Source organism: Amblyomma mixtum, chromosome 3, assembly GCF_055824585.1.
Source record: "Amblyomma mixtum isolate Tamu chromosome 3, ASM5582458v1, whole genome shotgun sequence".
In the NCBI taxonomy this organism is placed as follows: Eukaryota; Metazoa; Arthropoda; class Arachnida; order Ixodida; family Ixodidae; genus Amblyomma; species Amblyomma mixtum.
This window is the reverse complement of record NC_143014.1, coordinates 334714820-334731381: the sequence shown is the minus strand read 5'-3', so window position 1 is coordinate 334731381 and position 16562 is coordinate 334714820. Positions and strand designations below refer to the sequence as shown.

The 16562-nt window shown below is 49.0% G+C and overlaps 1 pseudogene; it reads right to left on the bottom strand.

The window, feature by feature from the left end:
• Positions 1-8461: 8461 nt before the first annotated feature.
• Positions 8462-14432, bottom strand: LOC149356026 (uncharacterized; annotated as a pseudogene).
• Positions 14433-16562: the final 2130 nt, after the last annotated feature.

Here is a 16562-nt window from a genome sequence, read left to right as displayed (position 1 = left end):
GAAACACATTACAGTGTTTTAGCATATTATTACCCTATACTGCCACCGTATACCGCTTCTGGTAGCCGCCTAGTGCAATTCTCAATAGAGTTTTGAGAGGCCGTGTGCAATAGCACCTGGGGAGCAACTGAATACATGCTGCTTAAGGGTGGTGGAGCGGTATACTGAGGTGGTACCACGGTAACACTGCGCCGAAACTCTGTGTACCTTGGCGCATGAAAAGTCGCACATACTGTGTTTCATATAAGTACGTATAAAATTAAAGACCAACAACAGTGAATCCGCGCTTAGTTTTACAACTTTCGTAATGGGACTGCGGCCCGAGATAGCGAACATAAAAAACGCGTATTTTAGAATTTATGTTCCCTTTCTTACGCTGCAGATTTATCAAGTAGCGTCAGTGAAATTTTATTTGAGAAAATACTGAAGTAATTTATCTTTGTTTGGCACAGAAGATTTGGCCATTGTTTCTACGGGCACACATTGTAGTTTTTATCAGAGTACACCATGTAGATTTTCTGAAGTAGCCCCGTGGAAAATCTAACTTAGAACACGTTAGTGATTTGTTAAATCTAACTTCTCAACATGTTCGTGATTCGGCAACTTTGAAAAGTAGGGTTCACTTTGATTTTGACGGCGGTTAATTTCACAATATAACCTTTCCCTTGAAACAAAAACATAAAATTTTATCTCGTAATTTAGTTAATTAATCGCCTTCAGTTGCACTCAAGCTCGTAGATAACGACTCCTTTTCTTTACAATGCACCAGTACAGGCCGCATCGACGTACCTTTCAAGGGATTGAAAGCGAGTGTGTATCAAATCATTTGAAATATGCGATAGACTGCATTTGTTATCGGTCCTATTATTCTTATTTCTTATGCACTTCTGGCGAACACCATCTGATTTGTACATATCGTTTCTACTACTTTCCTACTGTTATCACTGAAAGCTGCCGCGCAGGCTACTTAGGAAACTCTTCTATAGTGCAGCTGTTAAGCGCCCATTTCTGGGTTGAGCATCGATTGTGGTTTAATTCATAGAACGCGAGGAGTAAGGCTCACAGTTAGCATCAGAGATTGGCATATGCCTTCATTTTTGCCTTTCCTCCGTCACCATTAAATTCTGGACCCTCCCATACTCTCATTTTCTAAAAATTTCTGTCCCTCCCTTGACTTCACCCTAACTGCAGAACATTCCCTGGCCCTACTTAACCCTCACCCTCACGTTGTCGACCCCCTTCACCCTCGTCCTCAGAAACAGTACCTTTAACATCCGAGGTATTTCTTTCTTGTTGCAGGTACAGTCGTGCCACGTTAATATTGTGACGAAGACGACGAAGCTGGCAGCGGCGCGGGACGGCGCGCTCGCGCTAGGCCAGCGGCCATTAAAATCATCTCTTATCCATCGTTCACCACGCCTCACTCTTCGGCTGGCCGCCCCGTTACATTTGGTGTGAGGTGCAGGGGTCCCTTCATCGCCATCTTGGTCCCAGAGCTTCGGTGCCCTGCGCCTGCCGTGGACGTCGGCCGTGAGTGCCTGGTCTGCGCCCCCGGCCATGCCCCAGCCCGCCCGACTTGAACCGACCTCGCCGCTCACCCCAGCCCCGTCCCCCGCCCGGACCACAAGACACGACGACCCGAGACCCGACCCACCCAAGACCCACACGTGAAGACACCGCCCCCCTGCCCCTGCCGTCCGGTGTGTCCACGGACCTCGGCCGTCAGCTCCTGGCACCCTCCGGCCCGGATGCTTCGTGGACCGGGACTCATCCTTCGATCATCTCATCCACTGTGCCGGCCAGCACCTCACCACTTTCTCCTTTCCGTCCCACCATCCTGTGAAGCTCATCACCATTTTGCGCGTCTCTGTCATCGATCCGGACGATCGCTCGGTGGCTCCGGGAAGTGTGACGAAGACGACGAAGCTGGCAGTGGCGCGGGACGGCGCGCTCGCGCTAGGCCAGCGGCCATTTAATCACCTCTTGTTCATACTTCACCACGCCTCATTCTTCGGCTGGCCGCCCCGTTAAAATATGTATAGTTTGCTTCCGAAGCACAACTTTCCACAAATCGAGACGTATGTAATAGCGAATAATGATGAAAAAAATGACAATGAAGAAAAAAACAGCTTGTGAATTAATGTGAGCTACTGTGCATAGCGGTGGGAAGTGAAATTTTAATCAAACAAAATCTTGGAAGCTGCAAGTGTCGTCACAACCTGGTCGTCAAATTAAAAAAAAAAAAGCTTGGGTGACACTTAACCCCCACTTTAAGGGCATGGCGTAATAGCGTAATGGGCCCCTTAAGCAGACTGAGGTCCTCTATGCGTGCCACTTAGTAGATTCTGAGACAGTTCTTTAGAGTACAATGCGACAGCGTTAGAGATCCCTCCCGAGCATGTACTCCTTCTCTGTCGCCTTTTTCCTGCCTGCATGTCCACATATGCGGTACTGGCCATTCTCTACGTTCACAGATCGCGAGGAGTCCTCATGCCGCGTCTGGCGCAGTGGGGCAGCTGCAGTGGCGCAGTGGTGCAGCGTCACTGAAGGCGGTTGTTTGAAACACAGCACCAGCGGGGCTTCCGAGGCCCACGTTGTTCTTCCCGAGCAACCTCTCACGACCAACAATTAATCCAACAGCCTCAGCGGACAGGTTCCGAAGACGTCACCAGGTCACGTGAGATGGGTGGCTAGTGGCTCACCGACGCCGGGGTTGCCGCTGAAGGGGACCCTTAACGATACTGCGTTAGTAGCCTGATGCAATTCGAAACGCCTAATGGCCTATGAGACGCATGATGGCGTCACATGGCGCGATGGCGTACGTATCTCCTATTACGACTGCGCATGTGGCACAAACACTATGCACATAGCTGTGCTACTTCGGTGGCAGATGCTGAAGCAGGCGTCCAACTTAACAGAACCTTCTGAGAGAGCATCCTTATTCCTTACCAATCATTCACTCAATAAGATAAAATCTGACCCCTGAAGCGGGCAACAAGACAACGGAAAGCAGGAAACTAGGGAACAAAGCCATCATTCTAGTATTTGCACTTCTTCAGTGCTCAATATACCAGTGCTATGTTCTTCATAAGCCGCTCGACGGTCCTGAAGAGGACGCGTTGAATAAAGACCCGCCGCCGTAGCAAATCTCACTTGTTGATTTTCAGGTGTCAAGTGATGCATGAAGCGCCGGAAATGGGGCCGCTTTTCGGAGACAAGTGGATAGCGCTGGTGTCTGTCGTGGTGGACCAAATCCAAAGGCTTATCCTCGAGCTCAGCCAGAAAGGGAATCTCTCGACATAAGAGGGTAGTGGCGGCACAAGCAATGCAAGTTTGTTCTGCAGCCAGGTCTAAGCCCTTCTATAAGATGCCTCAGTTGGTCGGACACCTTGAGACTCCGCGAAAAGCGGTTAGCGGAGAGAGGTCAGGCAGCTTCAACACGTAGATTTCCTCTCACGTCTCCACCAAATGCTGAACATATGGCGACACTGAAAAGTGCGGACTACTCACTCCAGAGGGCAACGAACTTGCTTAGGATGCGACTGAAACACACAAGGGAAGGTCATAATAAAGTCTGAAGCAATACGCACAGTGTTGGTGTTGAATCAGTCGAAGAGAAACTTACCAAAACATGAGCTGCCGTAACCACAACTGACAACATTCAGAGAGTGCACATCTGGCGCGAAATTCACCAACAAAAGAAAGACACGCTACACCAACAGCTGGCTGCTGATGTGTGTTCTACTGAACATACGGAGTTTCAGCGGCTACTCGTTCCTGAGGAATAATGGCATGCTGGCGCTACTAGGCATTACTACCGTAAGAAAGTACTTCGCCATGGTGCGATTGCATGTGGATTCGACAAACTTTTTCGCCGTCTTCAAGAAGACGGTTTCACATTAAGAGAACCTTCAACACCACGGAATATTGAAGTGCGACGAAATTCAAGTATGTAAAGAGCTTGGAGTGAACCCCAAGACAATGACACACATAGGTGACGCGAACTTTGGGGACAAAATGCCAGCATTTGATGAACTAGCAGACCATGGCCTCATGCTCAGTTTCCGCTCATTTGGAAAACATTACGCTCAGCCTGTGGCCGTGTTCGCGAGCAACGGGACCACTAAGCGAACACTTCTAGCTCAGATTGTTTTGAAGGTGAAGGCAGCGAAAACCTCGCCTTCTGACAGAAGGCAAGGTTTTCGTAGACGCAGTAGTCAGCGACGAGGCAGCAACAAACAGGACAATGTGGAAGCTGTATTCCGTTGGCGGGTGCCTTGATAACATGAACTTTTTTGGGCACTCTTTGTGTTGTGTTGTGTTGGGTTGGGTTTTATGGCGCATAAGCGACTGCGGCTATCATGCGCCAAGCTCAGGGTATCGAAAATTGTTTTATGTAGGATGTTATACAAAAGTCTAAATGAACGGAGGTGTAAAGGGCCTAAAAAGTTAATTCATGCAACCTAGTAAAAATATAAGGCAAACTTTTTAAAACTGACTTATGGTAAAAGCTTTAAAGGGGTTCGGTAACCTCAGCAGCCATCCTTGGCTGAGCAAGGATCTCGAGGCCCCGAGCCGATGGAAAAGGGACCTCAGCCATCTTCTCAGGATTGAGAAAGTGGCTGGGGTGTTTCAAAAACAAATCAGGCAATAGGTTAAAATTTATAGTTTATCGAGAAAACCAGCTTCTCCTAAAAAGCTAAAAACGAAACATATCTACAAATGCATTGTCACCCAAGAGTAGCATTGGATGGAGAGGAATGTGTTCATTATAAAATTGAGTGAAGTGCTTTTTTCTTAGTGCTTCGAGTTCTGAACATGATATTAAAATATGGATTAGTGTGAGTTCATCTCCACATGTTTCGCAAAGAGGTTTGTCTTGTTTCGTCATTAGGAAGTTATGTATCAGGTGTGTGTGTCCTATGCGGAGCCGACATAAAATTATCTCCTTAAAACGCTCCTGGTGCGTACAGGTCTTCCATTCCCCTAGAACAGGTTTTGCATAATGCAGCTTGTTGTTTATTCCATTGTCCCAAGTTGTCTGCCATTTAGCTTTCAAGTTAGAATGTATTAATTTCATGCAGTCTCTATACGGTGTACTGACTTTTTTGATTTCGTGACTGTGGGCTTCTGCAGCGTACAAGTCGGCTCTTTCATTTCCAACTATTCCAATATGGCTCGGCACCCAGCAGAATTTGATTGTGTGCCCCTGTGTTGTGACTTTTTCTATGTTGTGTATTATGCTCCCTATTAATGGTTCAGCTGCATTTTGCGGATGTAAAGCGGTGAGCAGGCTGAGTGAATCTGTGTAGATGATGCTCTTTTCGATACTGTTACTTAATATTCTATCAACAGCTACAGAAACAGCATAACATTCGGCGGTAAAAATGGACGTACAGTTTGGCAGTCTTACAATTTTTTTCCAGTCTCCTTGTACTACCGCACTTCCTACATAATCCGCTGTTTTTGAGCCGTCTGTGTAAAATTCTGTGTGGTAAGCATATTTTTCTTGCAATGTCAAGTATTCCTGTAGTATGTGCTCGCGCGGCGTTTGTTTTTTCTGAAAACGCGTTAATGTAAGGTCACATACAGTGGGCAGGCTGTACCATGGGGGCAGTGGGTCGTGCATTGAGGTGATGTCAGGAAGGGTATCCAGTAATCCTAGACTCTGGCAACTATCCTCGAAGCGTAGTAGTAGAGGTCTGATTGACTGAGGTTTGTTGTTGAACAGTGTTCTGGAGGTGCACTTTGTAACTATGGAATAACAGAGGGGTTTCGGTAGGGCACGGATTTTCAGGACGTATGCGCAAGTGAGCATTGTTCTTCTATCTGTAAGGGAGGGTTCATTGGTTTCTACATAGAGACTACTTATGGGGGATGTTCTATATGCACCTGTTGAGAGACGTAAACCAAGGTTATGTACTGGGTCCAGTCTCTTCAGATATGATGGCCTCGCAGAGCCATACACAACGCATCCATAATCTAGGGTGGAGCGTACTACAGACCGGTATATTTGCAAAAGACATTTTCTATCAGATCCCCACCGCTTTCGTGACAGTATTTTGGGTATATTCAGGGATTGGGAGGCTTTCTTTTTGATCATACTTATGTGTGGCAGAAATGAGAGTTTCTTGTCAAATGTTACGCCCAAAAATTTATGTTCATGTTTTACTGGAAGTACGGTGTCATTTAAATGCAAGGTGGGATCAGTCTGCAAACCTCTTTTGAGCGAGAAAAGGACAGCAACTGTTTTATGTGGGGAGAACGTAAACCCATTTTGTCTGCCCAAACCGAAAGTCGGTTTAATGTCAGTTGTATCTGTCGTTCACAAGTTGGTAGGCTGGACGATGTACATGCTATTTGAAGGTCATCGACATATAAAGAATGCATAATGGACTTTGGAAATATCTTGGCTATGGAATTTATTTTCACGAGAAAGAGGGTAGTACTTAAAATATACCCCTGCGGAACCCCATTCTCCTGAACGAATTTTTTGGAAAGGGTGGAACCTAGGCGTACATGAAAGGAACGCTCAGAAAGGAAGTGTTTTAAGCAGTTCAACATCCTTCCGCGGATACCTAGGTCTGCTAGGTCACGGAGTATGCCAAACCTCCAGGTGGTGTCATAAGCTTTCTCCATATCAAAAAATATTGCTAGGCAGTGTTGTTTATGTATGAATGCTTCTCTAACTGTATTTTCCAGGCGGACGAGATGGTCAGTTGTTGAACAAGATTTTTTGAAACCGCATTGGTGGATGTCGAGAAGTTCACGGCTTCTAAGGACAAACATCAGCCTAATGTTAACGACGCTTTCGAACGATTTTGCGAGACAGCTTGTGAGGGCTATGGGCCTGTAACTGTTGGGGGAGGTTGGTGGTTTTCCGGGTTTCAAGAATGGTACAATAATGGCCTTTTTCCATGCTTCAGGTATTTTTCCTGACATCCATATTTTGTTGAAAAAACTCAAAAGTGCTTCTACAGACGGCTGAGAAAGATGTGCCAGCATTTGATAATGAATTTGATCAGGGCCGGGCGCGGTCTGTTTCCCAGCAGATAAAACTCTGTTTATTTCATGAATTGTAATGAGACTATTGTATGCTTCATTTGTGCAGGCGCTTTTATGGAGTCTTTGTTTCTCAGATGTGTTTTTGTATTGTAGAAATTCTTGTGTGTAGTGCGAAGAGCTGGAAACGTTAGAGAAATGTTCGCCTAAGATCTCTGCTTGTTCTGCTATACTTGTTTGTGCACCAGGGTCTGTAAGAAAGGGAATTGTGAGAGGGGAGAAGCTGCCATTCAGTTTGCGAACTTGCTCCCACATTTTTTTGGATGTGACGGAACTGTTTATGGATGATATGTAGCTTTGCCATGAGTTTTTTCCGCATTACGACGGATATGTCGTGCTTTTGCGCGGGCTTTTTAAAATCTTATGAGGTTCTTAGCTGTTAGATACCTGCGAAAAATTCCCCAGGCTTTGTTCTGCTTCTTTTTTGCATCTCTGCAGTCTTGGTTATACCAAACCTTGTGGTTTTGGCGTACCGCTCCCGAAGACTGAAAAATGGCTACGCGCGCAGCAAATATAATACAAGTTGTAATTATTTCGTTGAGATCGTCTACACTAAGATCATCCGAAAAAATTTTATCCAGTGCGGCCTTTTCCTGAAATAGTGCCCAGTCAGCTACGTGGAGCTTCCAACGACGTGGTTTGCTAGGAATGATTGATGGTGGTGATGACAAGCTAATTACTATAGGAAGGTGATCACTTCCGTACGGATTTTGAAAAACATCCCCATTAAAATCAGTAAAACAGAGGGTGAACTAAAAGACAAGTCTATGCAACTCATTTTTCCTGAGGCAGGGTAACAATACGTAGGATTAACTGTGTTTAGCAGGCAAACGTCGTTGCACAAAATAAAATCTTCTAAAACACGACCTCTAGTGTCAGTCTGTTCACTTCCCCAAAAAACAGAGTGGGCATTAAAATCCCCAACTACCAGATATGGCTCTGGCAGCTGTTCTAAAAGTGTTTCCAAGTCATTAAGTGTAACTGTTTGGTGTGGCCCGAGATATACAGAACATATTGTAATTGTTTTGAAATGTAGGACGGTGACTGCAACAGCTTCATAGTTAGTTTGAAGTTTGATTTCACAAGTTGCAACCCCGCCTTGGATGACAATAGCAACACCTCCAGAGAGCCTGCTAGTTTGCTCTCTGTCAGAACGAAAGACTTTGTATTTCTTCAAAAAATTCTTGTGTTTAGGACCTAGGTTCGTTTCCTGTAGGCATAACGCCACAGGGGATAAAGTGTCTAAAAGATCTTTTATGTCACTGTAGTTATGGAAAAGTCCACGGCAGTTCCACTGTATAAGGAACGCCATTTTCTGTGGATTTTTTAAGGAAAAGTGGGAACCTAGGTTTCTGGTTTAGGGGGACCCGTGATTCGGGTCCTTCCTTTATTTTGGCGGTCAAGTGAGCTTTGCCGCCCGTGCAGGACGAGCGTGCCGGGTGATACATCCATCGCCTCGGCGGAGGCGCTGGAGGCCCGCGGGGATGCCGCGAACTTCAGACCTCCTCCTAGAGGGGGTGGTCTGATCGTCTGCCGACTCAGGGGACGGCGAGACCTTTTTGGGGGGTGGCAAGGCAGCGTTTGCTGACCCTGCCGGGGGCGCAGATGGCCCTGCCTGAGGCTTTGCCTGGGCAGTGGCCGGAACGCGGTGCGGTGCAGCGCCCCCGCGCACCACATCAGCGAAGTTTGTTCTTGCTGTGAAGTTGAACGTGTTCTTTGCATGAAAGAGTTGTCGTGCTTCCTTGAAAGTTATGTTTTGCTTTGTCTTCATTGTTATTATTTCTTTTTCACTTTTCCATGACGGACATGATCTGGAATAGGAGAGGTGATCACCATCACAGTTTGCGCACCGAAGTGCTGATGCTTCAGTTTTCAGAAACGTGTTCGTTTGATGCGCATTTTGCACATGTTTTTCGGCCACGGCAGCTCTGTGAGCCATGACCGTATCGCTGGCAGTTGAAACAACGTCGCGGGTTTGGGATATAGTGTCGGACATTTATCTTGAGGTAATCAACTTCTATTCATTCAGGCAGAGTAAAGTTTGTTCGTTTCTTCACAGGAAGGTTCCCAATACCCTTCCTCTAGTTAATTCGGCATGAAAGAAGACCAGGAGGCGTTTCTTGCAGATGATGACAGATATAAGAGAAGCATATATATACAGCAAAACACGTACAAGGAGCAAAACCGGAAACAGCAGAAATGAGTTAACAAGAAAAACAAACGTTGCGCAACTTTACTCTTCTACCTAGCAGGTTAGAGCCTAAGAAGCAGAATGTTACATGCTAAGCATGGAGCCCCAGCTCAGGCTGGCTTTCATCCGTTTACTTCGGTTTTTATAACCGTAACAAACAAAGAAATGGGGCGGTGATTTTTAGTGGCCCGCCCCAAACATCAATTCTCCAATCATTGACCTACCCCGTGGGTTGAGGTCAGCCTCAAACCCAGGGTCTCGCTAAGAAAACAAAAATAAAGAATAAATACAACACCACTCTCTCGTCGGAAAGAGCAAGTACATCCTCTCCCGTTGGGGCTCTCCTTCCGACCTGTCCCAAGCACACCGCCGCCCCCCTCTCCACTCGCACTGCAAGTCAAGATCTTGGTACAGATGCGTACCCCCTGTTCTCAGTGCTTGTCATATGCAAACAATAGATGAGAGAGAAGCCGGTACGGCACAGACGGTGGGGCGCTCGGACAAGGGTGATCGATGAGCGGGCGGATAAAAGTGAGGAATGCATGTCGTTCCCCACATCGCCAGAAAAATGCTCGAATCGTCCTTTCCTGGGCTCTCTCGGTCGGCTCGGCATACCAGCTACGACAGGGTTCCTATTTTCCCCCACAAATTGATAGAGACACCGTGAAGATAGCAGTGCGTCAAAAGACGAACTCCCTACTGCACTGTGCTTGGAGGGGCTTTCGTTCATAATGGACAGCCCCTTCCGCGGGGGCAGCGCCCTGCACCGTGGTAGCTGGAAATGAGCGTTGACCCATCGGGCGCCTTTCCGACGTTAGCGTATGCATAAGGGGGGATAGGGGTGGGGGCGCCCTGAAGGTAGCGGCGGTGCTGTCGTTCACAATGAACAGCCACCGCCGCGAGGGCAGCGCCCTACACAGTAGTTGCAGCTAGAATTTAGCAGCGGCCTTACACGCCCCCTCTAAGAGTATAATCTAGCTTGCTATCAGCTCGTTTATACTTACTAAGAAAAAGGCCGCAGCACGTTCACCGCCCGCACTGTCGGTCCTCCCGGGACACAGTTTCTCCCGGTTATCTCGACACTTCGAGAACCATTCAAACCCAAAAAAAGAGTATAAAACACAACACTGGTGCATGCTGGCGTACAGATCTTCCAAATATGCGGCCACATTACACTGCGGAGAGTTCACATTCTCGCGCACAGACACACACCGCTTCATTGCCTAGTGCACAGCGGTTCACAAGTCCGCGCACAACACTCATTAACACAGGCTGAGTGTTCTCATATAGTAGACTATTTTGCACAAGTCGCGACATCACCAAACAGTTCTGTACACCAACCACGTCGGCTGAATGGGAACATTCACGCCTGCCGAGGCCGGCTTGGTTGCACCACGCGGTCTGCCACAAGAGCTGACCGTTAGGCTCCGGCTCCAAAAATCGGGCCTACCCTTCTGTGGCGGCTTAGGCGGCGGAGGTGGTACATAGCCCACTTGATCCAGTTGGGCGGTTATTGGAAATCTGCCATCTTTGATACCAAAGAGATCCTGACTACCTCCGAATAGTCCGCCGCGCCTGCAATGATTCTCTGCGGCGCATTTCCGCATTTGTGCCTTGTCCAAGGCACTTTGTGCTACCAACTCTTTTGCGCAGGTGTCTTCGCGATCCGCACCCAGAAGGTTATTGACACAAGCCGGGCTGCTCTCGCGCCTACCCTCTAACGGGCACGATCTTTCTTGGCTGCTAGATGTCACTAGATTCCCGTGACCACTTACGCAATCATCTTCGAGCCACTCACAGGGACCTAGCTGTGACTTGGCCGTTACTGCCTTTTGTTCAGTGCTTCGGAAGCAATAAAGCTGGTCGCTACTGATTGCTCCGTTGCTTGAGCTTTCGCGGACATGCTGAAACTTGTTCAGGGGCTCCTGTGAGCCATTAAAGCTTAGTTCGTCACCTAGCTCGCTGCCCTTTTCAATGGCGGGATCAGCCCACTCTTCATGGTCACTGCGGCTGACTGCGGAATCGCTACCGCTATGCTTAGGAAGGAACGCCTCATTGGCGCGCAATGGGTCACCTAAGCTCTCCATGAGAACCTCATCTTGAGCGCATTCGGTCTCAGTCGATTGGTGAGCATTTTCAGTCACCAGTACTAGCTCAAAATTAGCTGCGTCCGGAAATGACTGCTGCGACTTGGTTTTAAGCAGCTCTGAAAGTGCGCTGGCTGTACCGTCCGTATTTCCGCAACTTTCCTCTTCTGTCATTTCGCTCTCACTATTCTTCAATAGTTCTGTCTCGAGCGCTGCTTCTCCTGACAGTGGTTTTTCAACCTGAACTGACAGAGCATTAGAGGCTTCCACTACCTGGATCTCAGTGACCACTTTGTTATTTTTGCCTAGTGCCTCTGTCAACTTTTCAGGGAAGTTATCAACCTCGCCTGTGCTCTGAGCTTCAGGGCCTAGGTCTGCATGGTCTCTGTCCGTTTCATTGGACGCAGTGCCATGCTGCCCGCTGCCCGCATACCTCAGCTCCAGCTTTCTTAGCTCTTCCTCCTCATTGCACTGAATCTGTCGCATGCCCTCGTGCAATTTTAATTCAAGGCGGCGAATAGTATCCTGCCCTGCCTCTGATAGGCTAACGCCTTGAAGCGCTTCCCATCCGGGGACAATCTCAGACCTGATGGCTCTTTCACGACTGAAATTTCCTTTCATGTCAGTCGACATGTTCCGCGCCTGGGAATGAGTTCTCTCTAATTCCTCTTGGCTCTTTGCCTCCACCGAATCTTTAGGGAGGTCGTTATTAACCTTCCCAGTACACTGAGCTTCAGGGCCTAGGTCTGCATGGTCTCTCTCGTTTCTATCGGAAGCAGTACCATGCTGCCCGCCGCCCGCGTACCTCAGCTCGAGCATCCTTAGCTGTTCCTGCTCCTGCCTCTCTATCTCTCTCATCCGCTCCTGAAATTTCAACTCAAGGCGGCGAATAGTCTCTTGCCCTGCCTCTGAGAGAATTACACCTTGACACGTTTTGAATTCCAGGCCCAATTTAGAACTGAACGAGCTCTTAAGACTGAAATTTTCCTCCATGGTGTTCACGTGTTCTGCGTCTCCACCCAAAGCCTCACAGGATAGCAACCATGCCAACCTCGACAAAACTCAAGAAATCCCACTCACCCGGCGCAGATCTTCTGTTGTCTGCCGCCCAGAGCACGAATGATGCGTCCGCTCGACCAGCGTCGATAGCAGCCGAGGTGAAGTCGTCCCTTGACAGCTCCTCGCTGCTCCGTGTCGGATGGCCTGTGGTTGTCGCTGCGATGACTGCCCTTGGTGATGAGACGTGCCGAATCCTGTCGACTGCGCCAGTAAAGTTTGTTCGTTTCTTCAACGGAAGGTTCCCAATACCCTTCCTCTAGTTAATTCGGCATGAAAGAAGACCAGGAGGCGTTTCTTGCAGATGATGACAGATATAAGAGAAGCATATATTTACAGCAAAACATGTACAAGGAGCAAAACCGGAAACAGCAGAAATGAGTTAACAAGAAAAACAAACGTTGCGCAACTTTACTCTTCTACCTAGCAGGTTAGCGCCCAAGAAGCAGAATGTTACATGCTAAGCATGGAGCCCCAGCTCAGGCTGGCTTCCATCCGTTTACTTCGGTTTTTATAACCGTAACAAACAAAGAAATGGGGCGGTGATTTTTAGTGGCCCGCCCCAAACATCAATTCTCCAATCATTGACCTACCCCGTGGGTTGAGGTCAGCCTCAAACCCAGGGTCTCGCTAAGAAAACAAAAATAAAGAATAAATACAACACCACTCTCTCGTCGGAAAGAGCAAGTACATCCTCTCCCGTTGGGGCTCTCCTTCCGACCTGTCCCAAGCACACCGCCGCCCCCCTCTCCACTCGCACTGCAAGTCAAGATCTTGGTACAGATGCGTACCCCCTGTTCTCAGTGCTTGTCATATGCAAACAATAGATGAGAGAGAAGCCGGTACGGCACAGACGGTGGGGCGCTCGGACAAGGGTGATCGATGAGCGGGCGGATAAAAGTGAGGAATGCATGTCGTTCCCCACATCGCCAGAAAAATGCTCGAATCGTCCTTTCCTGGGCTCTCTCGGTCGGCTCGGCATACCAGCTACGACAGGGTTCCTATTTTCCCCCACAAATTGATAGAGACACCGTGAAGATAGCAGTGCGTCAAAAGACGAACTCCCTACTGCACTGTGCTTGGAGGGGCTTTCGTTCATAATGGACAGCCCCTTCCGCGGGGGCAGCGCCCTGCACCGTGGTAGCTGGAAATGAGCGTTGACCCATCGGGCGCCTTTCCGACGTTAGCGTATGCATAAGGGGGGATAGGGGTGGGGGCGCCCTGAAGGTAGCGGCGGTGCTGTCGTTCACAATGGACAGCCACCGCCGCGAGGGCAGCGCCCTACACAGTAGTTGCAGCTAGAATTTAGCAGCGGCCTTACAGGCAGTATGCTTGAACTGAACGTGAGGACAAGATGTTTTGTTGCTATTTCTTTGTTTTCCTTTCTAATCTTGATGCGGTGAACATTGATGACATTCTGGTCTTTCAGACCTTCGAGCATTTCTTCTTCTGTGAGTTCAAGGAAATCGATTTCGGAGATCACTCCCCGGACGGTGTTCAAAGATCGATGTGCAGTAATTGAGACAGGTATATCCCCAATGGACATCAAGTTGGACAGTTTAGAATATTGGTCGTTGTCTTTCAGTTCTAGTAGAAGGTCACCGCTGGGCATTTTTTTTAGCTTGTAACCTGTGCCTAAGGCACTGGTTAGGGTTCTTGTTACTATGAATGGGGATATTGTTCGGGCAGTCTTTTCTGTTGCTTCACTCTGAACAACATGAAACTTTGGGAACGTTTCTTTCGATTTCTGAAAGTACTGGGTAGTCACTTCGGTCCGCACTCTTTTTTGAGGGCGATCATTTTGTGAAAGGAGAGGAGCCATAAAAATTGTCGTTTTTCGGCCATGGTGCCAGCCGCCTACCATGGAGCCCAACAAGGGGACAGGACAGGAACTTGCAAGCAAGCCCTGCCCACGCCAGCTGTATACCTTAACTATAACCTAATATGACTCAACTCAGGGTAGTTGGCCACACACGGTTAACCCTAGCCGCCTATGAAAAGTGAAAAAAAAAACGAAGAAAAGAGGAGGAGACAGGAGAGTTGTAAGAAAGATAGGAAAGTGAAAGATAGAGGGGAGGACAGGAAAAGGCGGCTGCCGATTTCCCCCGGTCGGGTCAGGACGGAGGTGCCGTCTACAGGAAGCTGGGGCCAAAGTGGTGTGTTGCCTCCGCCGAGGGGCCTTAAGGGTCCAAACGCTCGGCATCGGCTCAACCACCAGGATCCCCTTTTCCCCGGACACGGCGATGCCACGCACGGCTAAGCGCGGATACTGGGGTCCGTGGTGACGCATTGTTCACCATCATCCCCCTGCGGGGATGTCCCTGCGGATGCTCGGGTTAACCCCGTGGTGTCGCCACTCACCAACGTCTGCATGCTGCAGACGCCTCCCTGCGGGGAGGGCACTCTTTGAATCATCAGTGCAATGTTTAAGTGTTTTCAAATGCGCCGCACCTTTTCAAATGTGTCGCGAACCGCCTACACGCATAGAAGATTCTGAAAGTCAACGGCGAGTATGTAAAATGGTCGCACAACGAAAACTTGTACGTTTCGGACACGAAGCATTCCGGACACTTGAGAGTCTGTCCAAAGATAACTTCTGCCCGTATCAACCTATCCAGCACACAGAAGTTGCGCGTGAGGCTCGCCACACAAGTATTCAGCCGAAATGTTGCAAACGGCCTTTAATTTTAATCAAAGAGGGGTGTTCAAGGCCTCGAGAACGTAAAGTGAACAACTGAATTCACTTTGCGAATGAACAACGTGCTTGATGCGTTGATTCGCAGCCATCCCAAGGAACTCATCAGAACTGGCTCAACAGATATTCGCGTGCTTGCATCATTCCTCCATTGGCTTAACACTTGGGAAAAGGATCTGCAGTCATGTTAAATTACGCCGACAAGCATTTTAACTCAATGAACAGCCGAATGCCTGAGGTGACTCTCCTTTCTACACTAAAGCTCTCAAGATACTTACCGAAGTACTGTGGTTTTAAGTGCATTGTGCCCGCAAAGTTTACCTGGGACATCTTGGAGAGGCTATGGAGTTATCCGCTACGTAGGCGGTCAAAATCATGATCCTTCAATGTCGAAATTTCTCCATCTCTACAGCAGGCTGTGCTTATATACAGTTTAGTGTGTGGGAATCTGGCTTTCCGCCGTCGCCTTTGCGCGGCTGTGCCGGCCGCCCGCGTTGTTTCTCCTCTTTTCCTTGCTCCCGCCTCAGGCGGTGGAGAGGCGGCTGGGTGACTAATCACTGTCATTTAGCCACAGCTCCGCCCCGGCTCCCCAAGGGCCTTTGCCACTGGCGCCTTTTGGCGGGAATCCGGGACCCGTTTTGGCGGCCGCGCATCCCGCGACCGTCCGAGCGGGGCCCAGAGAGAGAGATCCCTCCGAGACAGCGTAAGGTGCGTACGTTACTGTTTGTCCCTGCCGGCCTTTGCCGCTCGGACCAGTGCATATACTCGAGCTCGCCCGCACGTGTCCTCTGACCTGCAGCGGCTCGAGCCTGTCCAGCGGGGTCCAGCGACCTCCGACAGGCGTACCTTGCGTTTATTGCCCACTCTCTCTCGCAACCGGCCCAACGGTCGACACGAGAGAGAGATCACAGCACTGCCGCGGGGACATTCTCCTGCAGCGGCGTGCTAGCGGCGCGCATTGCTCGAGTCGCTTCGTGCGCGCAGCGGAGCCTTGCTCCTCGCGCGCCCCCGGGACGGGGTGACGATTGAGTGTGTGTGTACTGCTGAAGGACGACGTGAATAAACGTCTCCTTTGTAAACTTGGAGGCCTATTTCTTTGCGGCGAATCGCTCTCCTCCCTGCGGAGGTTGAGTGCGCCGCATCGGTGTCCCAGTGGTGTGTGGTGACGGCTGATCGGGGCCCTTGGCTCGCGCGAAGCTCGAAACCGCGGTGGGTAGTGGCCTGTGTCCACGTAGAAACCCACAAGTGAAGCCTCCGAAATTCGGCACCTGCCAAATTGACACGTCCGAGAATTCACCATGGCTGACTTTGAGCGACTTCACATCTTTATTTGAAGACAGCAAGTCAAAGCAAAGCTAAACTGCCGCACTGAAGGCAAAGCGCAATGGAGTCGTATCAAGTTACATCGAATGCGAACACCCATTCCACCATGTTTATGCCCGCTCTGAGGTCGTTGACTGAATGGTGTACT